General features: G+C 44.4%; 1 protein-coding gene and 1 long non-coding RNA gene across 7 annotated transcripts in view; both read right to left on the bottom strand.

Moving 5' to 3' along the window:
* Positions 1 to 19301, bottom strand: part of LOC139050390 (uncharacterized) — a 527729-nt gene that overhangs the window by 507958 nt on the left and 470 nt on the right. The gene's annotated exons all lie outside the window — the stretch shown is intronic.
* LOC139050488 (uncharacterized) lies at positions 1579 to 19284 on the bottom strand. The gene is made up of 4 exons (XR_011508904.1): positions 19153 to 19284; positions 9256 to 9333; positions 3002 to 3037; positions 1579 to 1645 (listed from the first exon to the last, which is right to left on the bottom strand). It is a non-coding gene; the product is annotated as an uncharacterized lncRNA (long non-coding RNA).

The following is a 19301-nucleotide window of genomic DNA, read 5'->3' as shown; positions in this document are numbered from 1 at the left end:
ATGCACCCTGTCAAATACTTTTTCGCATCACGAAACCATTGACCAATCTCACCAAACGAGACATCGAGTTCAACGGGCAAGCTCCCCATGCCAAAGTACTACAAGAGCCTAAACGACGCCTGTGTTCACCAGCAAAATTTACCCTCTTGAAGAAAGATGCCCATACGGAAATGCATACCGGCGTATCTAGCGTGTGCCTCGGTGCAGTGATATACCAAAAAAAATACAGGAATGAAAGTGTGATAGCTTATGCTAATCGTTCAAGTCTAAAGCGGAAGTCGATTTTTCTATGACGGAAAAATACTGCTTTGACACTATACGGGTTAAGTAAAATTTTTGACCTTAAATATATGACCGGCACTTTAATGTCGGCAGCGACAATCACCCATTGCATTAGCATGTAAGGTTACACCATCCTTCAGGGCGCTAGGACACTCGAGCCTAAGACTGGAAGAAATAGACGTCTCCGTGGTGTACAAGTCCAGATTGAAACACTGATTTCCGATTGCCTGTCTCACGGCCAATTGACCCGCCGCGCCAAGATGACGAAGACCAACGCACCTTTGCGGATAACATAGTATTCTGTTAGTGCTAACCTATGGCGGAGAAACTTGAAGGTTGACGAAGAAGCTGCAGAACGAGTTAAAGACCGAGCAAACAGCGATGCGATGAAAAATGTTAGGGATAACGCTAAGAAACAGGCATACAGAGGTAGGGATCAGAAAGCAAACGGAGATAGTTAATATTGTAGTTGACATTAAGAGAAACACATGAGCTGGGGAGGCCATGTAATGGGTAGCGTAGATAACCGGGGGACCGTAAGACTTCTAGAGTGGGCGCCAAGGAAGGGCAGCGCGGTCGAGTATGCCAGAAAAGTAGGTGGGGTGATGAATTTAGGACATTAGCAGGCGCATGTTGGAGACAGCAACGGCAAGACAGATATAAGTGGAGGTCACCCAAAAAATAGGCTGATGATGATACTTATTATTATTTTCCCTGATAGGATTCCCCCCTCCCCCCCAAAAAAGCATTGCTTTATCACTTGGAGGTTTTGTCAACTGATGTGACAACCGATTCGAACAGAAGTTCGTAACGCATAAATTTACGGTGGTGTTAACGTTGATATTCTCATTAGGTGCGGTGCGAACAACTTCACTTCTGCTCAGCATCAATTTCGCAGTTGGCGCAAGTGCCTCAAGATCTATAATTAGGAAGGCAATCAATGGATATTTTAGATAACGCACCAGACCGTTCGTATTACGCCAGTATTTCACACCTCTTCCACGTATTGACCGAAAAAATCACGAAAGCGCGATTTGTCATGACCGATTAAAAAATGTTTTTTGAAATAACCAAAACCAGGTCCAAAGTCGGCGCGCATTGTAGAAAATTATTTTCAGAAGTGTGAGTCAATAAAATGTTACTTGTTTAGTGCTAGCTAAAGAGAACGACCTTTGTACTTTAATCTAATTCATGAATTCACCACCGACTGGCATAAACGGGAATGCTTCTTCATCCTAGTGATAACGAATGTTTGATGCTGTGATATGCGATTTCTCTAGCTGAGTGTAACACTCACCATGACCTTGTCCACTGCATGCATGTGTTCCTTTGTCAAGTTCAGGTGAGTGTAATATAACAAACTCTGTGGACAGGAGAGCGCCAGTCTCATGAGGCAACTGCTGCACCCAGAAATGCGACTACAGAAGGCGCTAAATCAAGTACACAATCTGTGCTTTTTGGATCAAGTATTTTTGCAGTTAGCGCTGCATTATAGCGCTTAAATCAAACCTTATACTGTCGAAGCAATTACAAGTTAGGAAGATGCGTGCGATACCTTCCTTCAAATTTATCTTCATCTCAAGGATGCAGGTAGGGTCGGAAGAAAACAAAAGTGAAGCTCGCCACTTGGCGTGAGCCCAGGCCTCCCTGATGCATGGAAAGCAACCAGGACGTAAGGGCTAGTTCATTGAACGTCACAAAACGTGACAAGGTTTTATAAAATACGAATCATAATAAGCATGATCAGTAATGCCACATACACAAACTACTTATACACAGGGACATTCCCCAACACCTAAATTAGCATTGCATCTCTTTTGATAATAAACGTTATTGTCTAGAATCACGTGAACGACATTGTTCAAGCGTTATTATTCTTTGGAGTTAATTATTTATTGACACAGGAGCAGTGAACTGCAGCATTTATCACCCAAATTCGTTCTGACGGTTGGAAAGATCTAATGTTGTTCGTGACGAGTACGTCATTGAGCAGCATGCGTTTCCAGACGAAATATATTAAAGCAAGCGTTATTATTATTACACAGTGATTGCCGATACTTTATTCCTAGGAGTTAGCGATAGAGTTTGTGAAGTCGGACCATGTTATACGGTTTAACAATCACCAGTTTGGACACAGCAGTCATTACCTGTGATGCTAAGAGTTTTTTTTATTTCTTTATGCCTGAATAATATTATTCGTCATTGCATTTCCCCATACCCAGAAACAATACTTGACATACTATAATAACAGGCTGTTATAATGTCTTAACAAAAACTGGGAGAAACGAATGGATTCTTGCAAATATACCGATACATTTTAAAAGTTCAGTTATTAAATTATTTATTTTAGGTTATCATAACATATTACAAGTAAAGAAGAACTTCTAGAGTTCTAATGCTTTCTACAATTTCAATGGCCGCGCTAGTTATACGCAATTTGTGCTCTGGAGAAAAAAATCTGTTTCTGACAGGGCAAAATTACAGCTTTTGTATTTTGTTGCATAATACCTAAGGAATTTCTTTCAGTCCTTGCTTTTAGATTCTCTCATGTAGTGTTTATAAGTGTAATAAGGCATCCGTATAGCTACCAGTAAATAAAATGAAAGTGTCTTCTGCGTGCGTTCCTTATATAGGTTAATCACTGATTTTGACGTCGTGTTTATATAGGTTAAAAATAGCTCAATTTCCTCACAGTTCATTTTTGACGAGTTGTACTTACCTCGTTATGCACTGGTTGTAACATACACTCGTATGACTGAAACATAAAAAAAAGATTGCGCAGTGAAAATAAATCTGTGTATATATGATTTGTGTGCGTACCATAATGTCACTCATGTGCTAGGACAGGTGGCGTGTGCTAAAATCGGTCTTGGTAAAATTGCCCCTAAAGGTTAACCAAAAAATTGAGGATATAACACAAGAAAATGACAAGCACCAACAGCAGCGTACAGAACATACAAGCCACGTGCAGTAACAGTCATGTAGCCTACAATTTTCATTTGTGTACGGGAATGCACCTGAAAATATCATTGGCAACGCAGAGCGCGAGAATAGCCTCTACATTAGGTAGTTTTCTTCGCAACAGAACTCTCCAAGATGCAGCCAGCGTTCTATAACAGATCCCTAAACTTGTGTTTGAGCTTGAGGCGTGTTTGTTTTCCTGTTGGTCGATATTGTTCCTTATTCGATACCTGTGTTATTTGTAAAGGGCTCAGTGTAGGAAGAATGATAGGTGTAACGTTAAAGGATAAGAAAAGAGCAGATTGGGTGAGGGAACAAACGCCAGTTAATGACACCTTAGTTGAAATCAAGAAAAAGAAATGGGCATGGGCAGGACATGTATTGAGGAGGGAAGATAACCGATGGTCATTAAGGGTTACGGACTGGATCACAAGGGAAGGGAAGCGTAGCAGGGGGCGGCAGAAAGTGAGGTGGGCGGATGAGATTAAGAAGTTTTCAGGGACGGCATGGCGACAATTAGTACATGACCAGGCTTATTGGAGAAGTATGGGAGAGGCCTTTGCCCTGCAGTGGGCGTAACCAGGCTGATGATGATGATGAAGTGTAGCTTTTTACACATTTCTTTTTGTTTCAGGTACACGCATAAACGTTTACGAGGGAAGATGTACAACAAGTTCCGGTTTCTGCAACTTCAATTAGGCTCGGTCTAATTGATTGTGTATTGAAGACACACTGTCAAATGCCACCACATTTTCGACAGTTAGTAAATTTTATTTTTAGCATGTTTTTGTTGGGTTCAATAGAAGATTTTATAATTAATTGAGTTCATGCCATTTTGCCTTTAGATATCGATAAATATTTGCATCATGGTGTTTTCTACGCTCTCTTCAGCAATGCTAAGCACCTTCGTTCTTCGTGTGATGCATAATCTTTCTGTAATAGATTCGATTAGGCAATGGCCAGGGATGCAGAATAACCCGCGCCAATATCGCATGTAATAAATAACGATGCCCATTATTGGAGTAAGAAAGAATAACAGTGCTAGCTCGAAGCATATGAGTACCAAGAAGTAGGAAGTAGTTTCATGCAGTGGTCGGGGTGGTAACTGGCAAGAACTAGCACTTCTCTTAAAAGTGAGTTGCTAAAACCACTTTATTGCAACCATTACCTTATCTAGAAAGAAAGCAGTATCCATGCTCTGCTTTGCAAACACAAAATACCATTCACGTTCACAGAGGTTTCTAAATACTGACACGCTTTGCTTGGAATTTCAGACAATTCTCGTTCACTAACATATACCCTTAATGTCTTTATCAGCTTTTTTTTGTTTTGGGTGTGTAGAGATGCAGCTTATCGTAGAAAAATAAAGATGCATATCACCTGCTGTGCTTCTGTTCGTATCAACGCTTTGCATATGTTATACTGAGCGCATCCCATTTCCAGTACCTGAAAAACCAAACAACGTAGGCTGTTTTATATTATCTAAAGCAGCCGAAAGCTGTTTGTCTAACAATGTTACAACCACCACGACTGGCCGAGAGGTGGAAGCGGAGGACACCGCACTTGCCATGGCCATGCATGCGGAAGCTAATACCGTCATCAACGATAGCAAGCAGGCCATCGGCAATTTCCTCCGCGGTAGAATTTCCAAACAGGAGTACCGTGTCTTCATTCGGCACCCCCTAAGGAGCCTGGAAACCCTCGTGTGGGTCTTCGCTCACGTGGCTGTGTCTGGCAGCGCGTAGCTTCACAGTATGGCTCGAGATCTGGCGCATCGAGCCTCGTCCGTGGATGCGGACGGTGTGAACGAGGAGGAGAGACACGAGGAACGCTGCGAGACTTATCACGAAATAGCCCATAGGCATCGCTTGAGGCATCGCGCGCTCCCAGCGCCGGCCAAGCAACTCGACAAAACACAAGGGGTCGCATTTAGGCTACTCCAGACAAACACATACCCACACCCAAAGTACATTAAATAAATCACGTGGGACAAGGAAAGCGGCGTCGGTGACTCATGAAACAAAACACCGACCGGGCTTGCCTTTGTGTTTTTGTGACATGGGCACGTCTCGACCTCGTCCCGATGCTGCCGACGTTAATGGTGTGCGTCTCAACTTCATACTGACATGGCGGACGCTAGCGGCATACTGGAGACCAGCATACGCAGCAACAGACAACAGCAGCAGCAGAGGAACAGTCGAAGGCAGAGGCAAAGAAAGCTTCGCTTTAAATTATTTGTGCTTCCTTTCTTGTAAAGTCTGCAAGGGTGTCCTGAAATGAGCCCATAAGGGTCTTGTAGTTCTGGAGAGGCAAAAGTGAAACTTTATGTGACAGTTCATATTGCAGCTCATTCATATACCTTGATGCAGACAGCTAAGTGTAGTCTTGGGCATGTAGCGCAAGCTATTTGGCACGGAGTCAGCATCTCATTGAAACAAGGTTAATTTTCAGCACCGATTTCACTATAATAAGCTGATGTCTTCTCCAAAGCGTTTTTACACTATGATTGCTCGTTAAGTGTAGCTCCTCACCTAATTCATCAGGCGTAGCAGGTGTATCCAGAACGCAGTCCGCCTTTTTGCTATTTCTTAAAAAAGTATCATTGTCTGTGCGTTCTGATATACTGCAATTTCCAATTTGTGCGAACATTTCATGTGCGTAATTGAGTGACAGGAACCAAGACTTATGAATTTTCACTCAGGAAAACGAGCGATACCGAATTCCAGCACTTGAAAAATAACGAGAAGCAGCTGTAGTGCACGATAAAACGTTGCCACCTCAAGCAAGACGCGGCGACCACTTAGCGCTTATGTCCCCAAATGAGAACGCATGTTATACATATGGTGACTGACATATACACGGACGTGGATTGCCTTTATCAATTTTACCTTCTATAGTCAGGCAAAAAGCGTCTCCTAAACTCTTATCGCAACAGGCGGAGTGGCCGACGTATACATGTGATTCCCGTTACTCTGAGCGGACGTAATATTTACTGTCCCAGCGTGTTTCGTCTGTGAAGGGAGGAGTGTTATGTTTGAGCGACAGCAAGGACGGAAGAGGAGGAAGAAATGCGCCTGTTTTTGGAGCAGCTATGTGTCGATGCGGAAACCCTTCTCCCCTTCTTCATCAATTTGTTTGGAAATAATGGAACCTCACCTTAACAATATTGTTTTTATTCACAAATGCCTTTATAAAACGTGTCGCCTAAATTTTCAGCTCAAACAGCTATGCATTTCATCAACTCTAACCTATCCCTCCTACCATGCCGATAAATATACTAGATAAATCAATCAATAAAATTCTGTATGGATGATTGCTTCCATACATGTCCATCTTGAGAACTGTGGAGTGCTCCAGATCTTCACATATTCTTCGTGCTTCATCTGTTTTCGTCTTTCTCATTGCGTGCAACGTCAACCATAAGCAATTCTCTACTACAAATTTATATCAAGCTTTCAGCGCATTCATCGTCCTTCATCATCATTTATCATCCATTATATGCCTTGCAAAGTGCTTTTTCCACAATTCAAAATTAGGTGACCTTATAGATGGGTGCGACATATAGCTCTGTGAAATTAGTTAAGTTGTACTTCGTGTGCATTATCACGTTGTAGTAAGGGCGAAGAACACCGTAGTGAAAATTGTGAAACACGAAATTAACCTTTCATTAGGCGAACCTTTGCTCAGCAAGAACAAGCAATAGCAAGTCACAACGATAACTGCGAGAGCAGTCCGCCATCGTCGAAGCTGTGATCTGCGGATAAAGCGCGTCGGCTCTGATGCATGTCTCGTCGAAGGTTGGAGAGTAATTCGGGGTGCCTGCATGCTTTCTAGAAAACACTATACAGATCGTGTCCCGCGTATAATCTGACTCTACCAGGTGTGGTGAGAACATGCCCGATAGATGGAATAAGCGATAACATGCGAGAAATTTCAAAATTTTGCAGGAGCGTTTTCCACTAACCGAGAACTTTAAATTGTCAGCGGGTGAAATGTGGTCCCCGAGAGAAGGATAAATGAGTGCAGATGTCCGTATGAAGTCCAAGGCATCAGATAAGTTTAGAAGGTTGGCATGCTTCCAATCATCATCTGTAGCTGCGACACTTCGGGTTAAAGACTGATTCCACAGCTACCGGTGAACAACTGCGTGAAATAGCTTCCTGCAGCGTGCTGCTTCACCTGGCTAAGTGATGCGAGTCGTGCAGCAAACCAATGTTTCCACATGTGAGGCTCAATGTAATGATCAATTTACAGCATTAGGCAATACTCAGAAATACTGTTCTGAATTTGCGCACCTGCAGCAGGGCAAATTCTCTGAAGTACTGGTTAAGACTATCGCTGTCATGATACTATTAGTAAATGCCGTGTGCATCAGGCACATTGCCAGAAACTCTTCCAAAGATGCCCGCCTCTACAACGAAACGTCTGGAAGTAATTGTGACTACACAGACATTTGAACAGGGACATCCGCTAGAACCCCGCTAACACGCTAATGTGAAGTAAGAAGCCTTGAATACTTTTGAGGATCAATTAAGTTAACCCGGAGGTACAAAAATATTTCGAATGCAATGAGAAATATCAAGAAGAATTTTGGTTCATGTATGACGTGCCTTTATTTAAAGTTTACCTCAAAGCATGGCAGTTACGTGAACAGGAAAACTATATGGCAGTGAATAGAGACGCACTGTTCATTGTTCACCATTTCATCGAGCGCGATAAGCAATATTATAATGAAACAAACCATAAATTTATGAAGTTCCTGCAAAGCATTAGTGTCCTCAGTATAGCTGGTGGCCCCACAGCATTAGCGCTGGGGATGCACGCGAGATGCGTAACAGTCTATAAGCCTAATTGCTCATTTTTTGCTATTCTTCGCTGCTATGGTACGTGATGCCAGTAGGGTTTATGTTTTATTTTTATCCACAGAAGTGGAATTTTTTCCAAAAATTTTGAGTGCCGAAATCCAGCATCAATAGTACGCTTTCTACACCCCATCTTTGTACGAAGCAGACGAGAGACGAAAAGTAGGGCATTGGAAACGTGAGGCCCCACTTTCCCTGTGGTGGTCTTTGCTGTCGGTACATGTGATGACGACAGCGAAGCTTTGCTGCAAGGACAGACAGGCGAAGTGTTCACGTGTCCGTGTGTGACAAATAAATGCGAGCTCATCTTCCTATCTTTTTCACTCTTATTGCTTATTCGGACTAAGCGATTTCATACTCGGCGCTGTGGTAAATACATAGCAAAATTGCATTCATGCGCCGCGTATTTGCAATGTCTTTCGCTATAGTTTGAGTAGGTTTCTTGGTGAGGCAAACTAGCACATCGGCTGTTCGCGTTCCTTGAAAGATCTATACGCAGGTGGTGGGTGAAAGCTCAGAGTGCCAAGTTAGGCTCTTCTCCTCTGCTAACGGAGAAGGCGGCGCGACCTGGGTACTACTCTATTACTACTGGATAAAGTCGCTGCTACGAATTTAAGAAAAAAGCGTACAAATGTGGGAAAGCCCCTTTGCCGCATTCATACAAACATAGCTTATGCTTTTAAAGCGAGACCATTTGTTCGCTCAGTCCAACAACCATGGAGCATGCATCGACAAGCTGACAAGACTGACAAGGAGAGGACATGGCTTGGATGGACACATTTTGAGGGGCATTTGCCCTCCACATTGGCTAAGAAGTCCCAAAGCGTGCACACCGTTGCAAGGGACTACAGATATGCAGTATATGAATATACAGAGCAGCTAGGCTACACTGATTCTCCTAATTCTGTTTGTCGCAATATTAAAGATGAAAGCGGTAAATAGTTTCGCATAAAGGTACTTGGAGAATAGGTACCAAAACCGCACTTTTATGTTCTAAATTGTCCGCGTATTCCTAAAATGTTCATTGTTCACAAATAGGCTACGTCTACCTAAAAGACTAACGTTTACCCTGGATTTAGCATTTCGCCACTTCTTGCGCTTACGTTTCAACTATGTGTTCCTAGAACGCTTGTAATTTCAGTGTACTTACCAAGCAGGCGATTCCTAGTATCATTACGGTCATCGGTGTATCGCAAAGGCACATCTTTATACAAGGGGTTTAGAGGCTCTGACAAAGAAAACACACAAAAAAGGAAAAATCAATCACTTGGTATTTCACAAGCTGAAAGGCTATTGTTCTGAGTCCCGCCAAAAATCGTGAAGTGAACATTTGGGCGTAGTTTTCATGGCGATAGCACCATGGAAACTGTAGGCGAATTTCTGCCCTCAGCGTAGGCATCGCCGTCGTATCATATATTTTCAGGCATTGTGCTCTCGTGACCAAAGCATATCATCGCCAAAGCGAAATTATTATTGACAGTCGTTTTCTCAGATGCGCACGAGAGCCAGTCTTGGTTTATTTCATAGGTGATCATGCAAGCACAATTATTTAATAACTCATGGTCTCTTGTCATCACTGCGAGCCCCGTTGGCGTGATGTTCCATATAAAGTCCAAGTGCGAAACGGCGTGACCGCAAGCCGTATGTTGCAGGTGTGAGTGAAAGTATACGAAGGTGGTTCACACATGAACGCACGGAAGCGCAATTCTCGCACGCCCAAGGTAGGAGGGTAGGGAGGAAGTGCACTGTCTTCCATAAGGCCCAACGACGAGGTGGGCGTTCTTACTTAAAAGTGGCTGTGCATCTTGAAAGTGATCTGTGCTGAGTAAGGAGTCTAGAAGTGCTCAGGGCTGAGGGCTTTGTGTGCGCTGCGTTCTCGCCGCTCAGCTCTCCATGAAGCGAGAGGCCGTACAAAGAGCAATTCGCTCGCTGCTGCTGCTGCTCTTCCTCGCGACAGCGCTTTGACAGCGATCCAGTAAGATGTGTTCTTGTTGGCCTGTGCGCGCGCGACACCTTGCGTGTTCATTTAGATAGCTAACGAAGGTTCGCAAGTTTACAAGGCCGAAAAACCTACCGTCCTCACTCCGCATAGCTCTCTAATTTGCCATCCTAATCGGTGCTTCACGTTTCAGGCGAAACTGGGACATTGTGTGATAAATAAAATTACACATCTAAAGGGGATTCTGTCCGCGGGTGTGGAGTTCACTGTATACGGTGCACAAGATGCCCGCCTTGTTAATCGGTTTCTATTTTGTGTTTTTTTTCGTTGCTTTATTGTAGACGGGAATTGGGTGGTTTCGTTTGCTCTGGAAAGAAACTTTGTAAGATTAGAGTGCGAGGGGAAGAGCTGAGTGAAAATTTAATTTTGCCCGCTCGGCACTTGGCAACCTCGCATTCATCGGACTTTTTATTGATAATGTTTGAAATTCTAGGATTACAATTATCCCTTAACCCCTGTATGTAGGGGCAGACAGTGCTTTTACAACACGGATTTACGTGCCAGTTTGCGCTATTGTTAGACTTCTTCGAAATAATTTTGATGTTGCTTTGTTCAAAAAGAAAGAAAACAACATGTAGACAAAAATATGCGCTCAGTTGCCCGTCATTTGCCCGCCATAGCACACACAAGATAAGAAGGAGAACAATAGTACAAGCTACGAATGCCATAGAAATAACTACCTATATGAGAAAAATGATAATGAGAGAAGGTTTCGAGGAATAAGGTGACGGCATTCTTAGACGAAAAATATAAAGCGCTCACTCCGCCAAATGGTGAAGCGTGTGCACTCACAGTAGGAGTCCTAGAAATCACGGGATCATGCTTAAACCCAAGACAAGAATATACGAGCCATGTTAACAACGCCAGATATTCTTAAACTGAGCCATTCTATTCGACGTCATATGCGAATTTTTCTTGTTTCTTTTAGCTATGGAAATGAAGAGGTACATGGTGAAAATGTAAATTACCACATAGTCAGCAGGTCATTGATTCATAGCCATGGCTCCGCTTAATGTCATCTTTGGCCCTCAAATCACCTAGTCACAGTCCGAAAGTGACATCAGTTCTACGCCAAAGCTTACAATTAAATTTCGGGGTTCCTTTTTGATTTCTCTACAGAAGCACATATTTGTATACATTATGCTCATTTGGAGACTCGCTGTTACAAGTTCAAATATTTCGTTTAAGCTAATAAAACTACACTAGCACAACCTACTTTATTCTTAAATCATTCTGGTTCCCTCAGAAGCGCACTGAGCACGAATAACCATTCACGTTGTGATGTTGTAGGTTTAAAAAAAAATTGCTAATGGAGCTCGGAATAACTACATAAAACTTCTAATTCGTTTTCGCTGAACTGATGCTAAACGTAGTCTCCAAATAGGAGTATGACGACTCTGCTGAAGCTAGAAAACGAGCTACCTCTCACAGCTGTAAGATAACCTATTAATCTCTAGAAACGTTCTGTAGATGAACATGCTCCGCCGTTATCCTGCAGAATCATGGCGGCTTCTACTCAAGATGCTCTTGGATTCAAGCATGTCATGACCAGGGTATCGTAGAAGTACTGAACCGAAAACAGAAAACAAAATAAAATCATTATATTTGCTCGAACCATACCTGAATCGGGGCGTTACGATCTTTTTAATCAATCCGGAGCGATACCGAAAGGCAGAAATAACAGCTTTCCGTTCAGGTTGTACACTTTTTTGGCTCTTATCATCTCTGCATAAGTCTGCACTTCTCGTTGGGATGCTGCTTCATTTCAGTATACGCACCACCTTCCCATGTTTTAAAAGAAAGTGCACCGTTAGTAGGGCTTCCACTTTAGTGCGCCAGTGGGCAGGCTAGGTGTTGTGTTAACGCGACAACATTTGCATCGCATTCAGCGCCTTGTTTCGCGAGACTGCGATGCGTGCCGAATACCTGAGAGAGGTTAGCACATATACTGGTATTGTGTCCCAAAAATGGCAGCGAATGGCAGGCCTTGACCTCCTCGTTAGCGCCAATTAACCGGGCGTGGAGGAGGTGCACTGCACTGCGGGCGTGGAGGAAGTGCAAAATGCATTCCTGGGCCATCCCCCAGGTGTATATTGAAGCTAGCCATAAGGGCTCTACAAATATTTAAATGACACAAATTATATTGAAGGCTACCCTCCGTAGTGGCGTAGTACTTAAGGCGTTGCTCTACTAAGCCCGATGGTGCGGCATAGAATGCCGGCCTCGGCAGCGAAGACAACCGCAGTGTACCGTGCCCAGGAAGCACGTTACAAAATCCCAGGTGGTCTAATTTAATGTAGACTCCTTCACTGCAGCGTGAGACATACTCTAATTGTGGTTTGGCACGTAGAACCACACGATTTATTCTTATTATTATATTGAAGACTGTCAAGGGGCCTTTCGCATGCTACATTAGCGTATCTACATCATTACTGTTCAGTGCTATATTCTTCTGCTCTTCCCTTTCCCCATGAGAAAATTGACAAGCTGGAGCACTATGCGTTACCACAATATTGTTACGGAAGGATGAAAGAAGAGAGTGGAAGAAGTTCGGGGGAAGCTGGCTGCTGCGTGTGGTTGACGGTCAGCCATCCTAATTACTCTGACGCATCTTGTTTATATATTGTAAATACAGTCTTTCTATACTCCAAACATCCCTGTAACAATATATTCTCTCCTCTTTCTATCAGTTTTGTCTTCCTTTTTCCATCAATAATGACTCGCTTCAGATAGATTCCAGCCCTGGTGTGGGATCTGCGTTATGATTTGGTAATTATGTTCTGCCTGAAGAATACACAACAGGCGTAATATATCAGTGGAGCACCTCAGCAGCATTGAGTTCATGTACTAAATAAATTTGTACTGTTTGTCACTGAATATTGCTCGGTTATAAAAATTAAATCGAACCGGTCCGAATTTCAACCGTTAATTTTTTTCGCTCTGGAGTTGAACCGGTACTGAGATGCTGTCGGTGAACCAACGGATAAACGGAACGAAAGAAGTTCGTGACGTGAAATTCGCATTACGTCATGAATGTCGGTTGTACTTGTATTTCATGTTCGTATCTTGACATGTGTGCGTGCATGTCACTCTTGTTGTACAGTGTCACTCAGGTAACGCACGCTTTTCATCACATAAATGATGCCATTAAATCTATGCTAAATTTGTCATATTATTTCGCGCACGTCATAGATGCCTTGTGTGTATTTCATGTCATTCATGTAGTGTAAACCGTGTCATGTGACACGTGTCATCACTTTTCATGTCATTTATGCCTGACATTCATCACGTTATGATATAAAGCAAAAGTCATGTTACGCATGTGAATAATCAAATGTCATGGCATTCATTATATGTCCTGCGCGTCGTGCCACGAGTGGTATGGCATTGAAGATAAGGAAGGGTCGCGTCCGTGAATGTGCATTCTCAAGTTGGCTGAGCGAGTCGCGGATGAAAGGATACGGCAGGCGCAGGTCCGCTCTTTTAGAGCGCAGCTCTTTGGCGTCCGTTCCTGGGTTTCGCGTCGTCGTCGGCGTTGTCGTCGGCCTCGTAACCAGCTCCGCCCCCCTTTCATCCCCCCAGCGCTAGCAGCGACCGAATGATACCGCTGGATGCCGCTGACGCCGCTAGAGAGTCAAGATAACGTGACTGCATAGAACACCGTCGCCGCCATGCAGAAAGAGGAGGAAAGGGTCCCCCCCCCCCCTGTTCTTGTGTAGCGGATAGGGTGCTCTTCAGTTGCCGACGCGCCGGTTATTTCACGTAGGCCCCGGCACGTCGACGAATACGTGACCACCTTCCCACGGCTGGACCTGGTTCTTAGCGCAGCGGAAGCGAGGGTATCATATTGTTTGTGTCAGCATCGGCGGCGTTGTCCCTGAAACCAACTCCGCAGCTGTGGTTGACTCACTATCGGCGTCAGCGGCATCAGTCAGTCGCTGCTATCTCTTCCCTCCTCCCTTTATCGTGTTGTCCGCTTGCTGCGCGCGCTTCTGCCCCCATCGTTGGCCGCTGGGTGTACACGCCGCCCCCCTCCCCCCTCTTCCTGCGAGTGTCCGGTTGACATAAAGACAAACAGCAATTTCCTAACACTTATGCGGGAGAACATCCCGTTCCTCTCGCTCGTAACGCGTCCCACGGCAGTGACAACCTCGCGAGGCACTTGCATAGATCTCGTCTTTGAGAATCAAGCATTGGTGTACCAAGTCGAACATATATCAGTCTATTTCTCCGACCACAAAGCTTCCTTCATGACTGTCAAGAACTGTTAGTGGAGTCTTTGTTAAAGGAATACGTGTGAAAAAAAAATTCTGTGATAGCGCATACATGTGTTGCTCGATTTCTTTGCCTCAATCTATCGAAAAGGTGAAACAGCTTATTGGCTGCGCTCAAATTTCGCATTAGGAAGTAACGTAATCGTCGGTAATTTTTGACAATATACAGCGCGAGACTACACCGTGATAAAGCCCCTTGATGATATAAAAGTAGCGACACTCTCCTCCTCACGGCACTTTCCTGCTCAATTCTCCTCGACCGCCGGCAGCGCACGGCGCGCTTTTCCTCCTGGGCTCTAGCGGACGGCCGGCACGATTCTATGGAGGTGTGTTATTTTGGGCCAGTTGTGTGCCCCAGTGCGGTTGAAAATCTTTAGAAATGCTAATAACAGCATCGATAATGCTGGAGGCAACGTTTATGAGGAGGTTGGTTTTTTCTTAAAGCCGTATGAATTGGGTATACCGAAGTAATGGCAACTTTGAGGCCAGTTCTATACTTCAGACAACTTTTCTGCCTCATGATCAGATGCTTTACTTCGTGCGTCTGATCTACTATTGCTTGTGACACATCCCGTTGTGTGTGGCTTATTAACGAAAGCCTTAGACCTCTGTTTCAAAGTCCCGTTGTGAGCTGCTGAAAATATCACGTGACCGAAGGCGGGAAGCGAACCAAAGCATGTGCAGCCGCGTATAAGAGGTGCTTAATGATTAGCAAAGTAATAATTGATTAGTGATTGGATTAAGGTGAATTCGGGTGTATTAAGGAGGGTTAAGGTGGATTAAAGTCGATGAAGGTGCATTACGGTGAATGAAGGTGGATTAAAGTGCATAAAGGAGGACTAGGTTAGATTAAGGTCAATGAAGGTGCATTAGGGTGGATGAAGGGGCGCTGATGTGCATTAAGGACGTATATAGAGGATTAGGGTGGAAAAAAGTGCATGAAGATGGATAAGGGTGGATTAACACGGATTAAGGTGCATTAAGGATGATTATGGTCGGCTAGGGTGAATTAAAGTGAATGAAGGAGAATGAGTAGACTAAGATGAATGTGGCTTCGGGTGGATTAAGATGAATTAAGGACGATTATAGGGGATTAGGGTGGATTAAAGTGAACAAGGCAGCATTAGGGTTGATTAAGGATGATAAAAGTACATTAACGAGGGTTAGAGTAATTTAAGGTCGATGAAGTTAGATTAGGGTGCAATAAGGAGGACTTCCATGGATTATGGTGGATTAAAGTGAATGAAGGTAGATTAAGATGGATGAATGGGGATTCGGTGGATTATAGTGCATTAGGAGGATTATGGTAGACTAACCGGTCTTAATATTCAATGAACCCTAATTCACCTTAGTCCACGCTAATACACCCTAATGCTCCTTCATCCACCTTAATCCAGCTTAATACTCCCAATCCACCTAATACAATCTAATCAACCTATATCGCGCCTAATGCACCTTAGCCTACCCTATACGGTCTCAATACTCCTTTATCAACCCTAACCCATCATAATCCGCCTTAATCCTCCTTCATCCACCTTAATCCTTATTCATGGGAATATAATCCAACTTAATTCTGCTTTATAGCCCCAATCTACCTTATTACACCCTAATCCACCTCTATCAAACCTAATCCAGCTCCATGGTCCCAAATCCACCTTAATCTACCCTAATTCTCCCTATTCGCTCTTAATCCTCATTTATCAACCCTAATTCACCTTAATCCACATTATTCGACCTTAATATTCCTTTATCCACCTTAATCCTCCATACTTCTTGTTCATGCACCCTAATCGGTCTTAATAACCTTTCATCAACCCTTCACCATAATCCACCATATTCCGCCTTAATCCCCTTTCACCCACCCTAATCTTTATTCATGCATCTTAATCCTTAATGCAATCTAATTCACCTTAATTTTCCTTAATACCCTCTAATCAACCTTAGTCCTCCCTAATGCACCTTATGTGAATCACTAATGATTCATTAACTTGGGTAATCATTCTCTTATACAGGGGTGGACATGCTTTGGATCACCTCTGGGGCCGTAATCTGTAGCGGTTCGCTTTGGAACCGGTTCGGTCTGGCTGTTGCCGTTGGTCGGCGCTTCGTTGTCGTCATTCCTGGTGGGCGGGACGACATATTTTGTTGACGTCACACAGGTTGTCAATTATCTGGAAAGGAACCGGTTCCCTGCTACGAGAGGAACCGCGGAGAAGTGGTTCGCTCGAGGGTCGCGCGCGGTGGCGAGCATGATGTCGACGGTTGCTAGGGCAACCGTGGCTGCCGGCTAATCTAGCGCCAGCTGACGAGCCGGCACCTAGACGAGACAAGACAGAGACGGCAATGCCGGCTCCTTTGGTTGTGCTAGGTTGTGCTGCTGGCGAGCGCCGAAAGACAACGATGCTACGAGAGGCAACGAAGCGACGCGTTCGGCATGTCCAAAGAAGAGTTTCGAAGGAATTTTAGGCTCTCCAAAGACATAGAGCGACGTCTTTGCGATGAGCTGGAGGAAGATCTCGGACCTCAAAGATTTAGTGGTGTCGACACTACGATGAAAGTGCTGTGCGCGCTGAGGTTTTTTGCCACCGGGAGCTTTCAACAGTGCGTCAGGAATGAAGAAGCGATTGCACTGTCGCAGCCTTCGGTCAACCGGATCATTACAGCCGTCGCCAAGGCTATTACAGTTGTGGGCCAAGAAAAACGATGGGTTAGATTCCCATCCACGGCGGAGCAGAAAGCCGCCGTCAGCTGTGCTGGCCCAACACACACGACGCCTTTGCTAGGTAGGGGTGCTCCTCGACAAATGAAACGAGTATATCACGCTGCCTCACTGAAACATGAGGACCCAGTCACCTGTCCTTGTGTGACGACATCGTTTCGGTTTCGGCGCGCGAACAAGTCCAAAACGTAAAGAAAGTGAGACAAGTTGTTTACATAATGTATGGCACACCACCTAGCGACTAAATAAGAAAACAACACAAATAAAATTGCCACTCAAAGTAGCCGTCTCCGCCGCAAGCTCACATTCATTACTGAAAATTATATTTACAAGTGTTCTATACAAACGAATGTTTAATTATCAAACCACCGACATTTTTCAATTGCTATACCGTCCCCGAAGTTCAAACGAAAATGATGACGTGATCTCCCGGCAGACCGCCGCTCGTTGACTGGTTCCCCTCACGCCGCCCCGTTCTACTTTTTCTCCGAGTGACGTAATCCAGACGTAATAGCCTGACCGAACCGGTTCCAAAGCGAACCGCTACAGAATACGGCCCCTGGCCATCCTTGGGTCATGTGGTACATACAGTTTACAACGCAACCTTGAAACAGAGATCTCAAGGCTTTCGCCTTAAAACTAAAAAAAAAGCTCAATGATGACTAGCTAACGCTCATCACCTGCAATACCCCGTGCATACTTGCCGCTGATTTTTTTCAGGGCGCGAAGCAGAATCTATAATGCTGCACTTCGACTGAATAACAACAGTTAGCGACGTGCGAGGTGATCGAGCCGCCCCAGAATATTAAGCATACTGAGGACAACCGCAACTTAAACGCTGGTGAGCAGGCCGGAAGAATGAAAAAAAAATGCAGCATTACGGGATGCTTTGCTACGAGCTATAAGAAAGACGCCTCAGCTCGCAAACAACGCTTTTCTTTGTCGGAACAAAGTTCTTTCGGCCAATGTCATGCAGCCACTGCTTCCTGCGGAAGCCGTCACGCTTTCCTTGTGGTACTGTAAAAACGGCATAACCATCTTCATGGTTCTTCCGGCAGTTATATGCGCAACTACCCGGCATAGCGCTAGCACATAGAGCAGGAAACACGGCGTACAAAGTTCGCTACGCCGAGCTAAAGCGCCGAGCCAGCCATGCTAAGGAGGAAAATGGCGCGAACGAAAAAGAAAAACCGAAGCAAAACTCAAGATCCGCGCGTTTACAAGGGCAACGGCAGGGAGACGAATCGTCGTACAGAAAAACAGGGGCAAAACTGGTTGCCGCGGTGGAACACGTGACGGGCAAGGAGGAGGCGAGGAGGTTGCGCGGCCGCGGCAGAGTTCAAAGAGTGTCGCTACTTTCAAATTATGAAGGTACTGTATTGTGTGAAACCTTGCGGTGCCATCTGCCGAAACACGTGTTAACCATCAGTAGGAGTGAGTTAAAAAGCCGAGATCAAAAAATTCTTGTGATGTGATTTTCGCTATACAGACGGAAAGACAATACAGAATAATTTCGGAAGCAGTAGTCCTGATCATGCTAACTGAACAGAGCGCAAACCGTGACGACGGGGTGGTCCTGACATCGCGAGATTTTCGATCTGTGCTACGGTCCGTGCATTACCGATGGCTGCTCAAGGTTACATGTTTGCTTGGGAAACTACCTGACTGTGCCTCGCGTAAGGAGCCGTGCATGGCAAATGGAAAAGTGAGACGCATCACTGGGACGCCAAAGGTTTCCATGTAGAGTAAATCGAAAAAATTCCTAAGCGTCCCACATTGAATATTGTGAACATGAACTTGTTTATAACAAGTCATTGCGCGAGACGCAAAAGTCTTGCCTTTACCTAAATACGTGGTGCTGTCACAAAGCTCTGGAACATTTTGTTCTTTACACGCATTGTTGTGGAGAGAATAAGGTACTTGCAGTGCTGTGGCAAGAGCCTTCTAGCTGTCCATATAATGTCGCTAGTAAACGTGCTACCAACAAATTTTAACACATGCGCTCTTCCTCGCGAAAAATTATTTAATAATGTACACTTGGAGAGAAGCACATACCTCAGAATATCGAGCAAGGAGGCTACCTTTAACGTGGCTTGTCGGCGCTTTCTTGGGAAATTGTTTTTTTTTTGCTTGACATAACGAAATCATCTTGTCGCCTCAGACATAGACGGACACCACAGTTACCTGCGTTTACAAAGCGTGCG

This window comes from Dermacentor albipictus, chromosome 10 (genome assembly GCF_038994185.2).
Source record: "Dermacentor albipictus isolate Rhodes 1998 colony chromosome 10, USDA_Dalb.pri_finalv2, whole genome shotgun sequence".
Lineage (NCBI taxonomy): Eukaryota > Metazoa > Arthropoda > Arachnida > Ixodida > Ixodidae > Dermacentor > Dermacentor albipictus.
The sequence above is the reverse complement of the archived record's forward strand: the minus strand, read 5'-3'. Positions and strand labels throughout refer to the sequence as shown.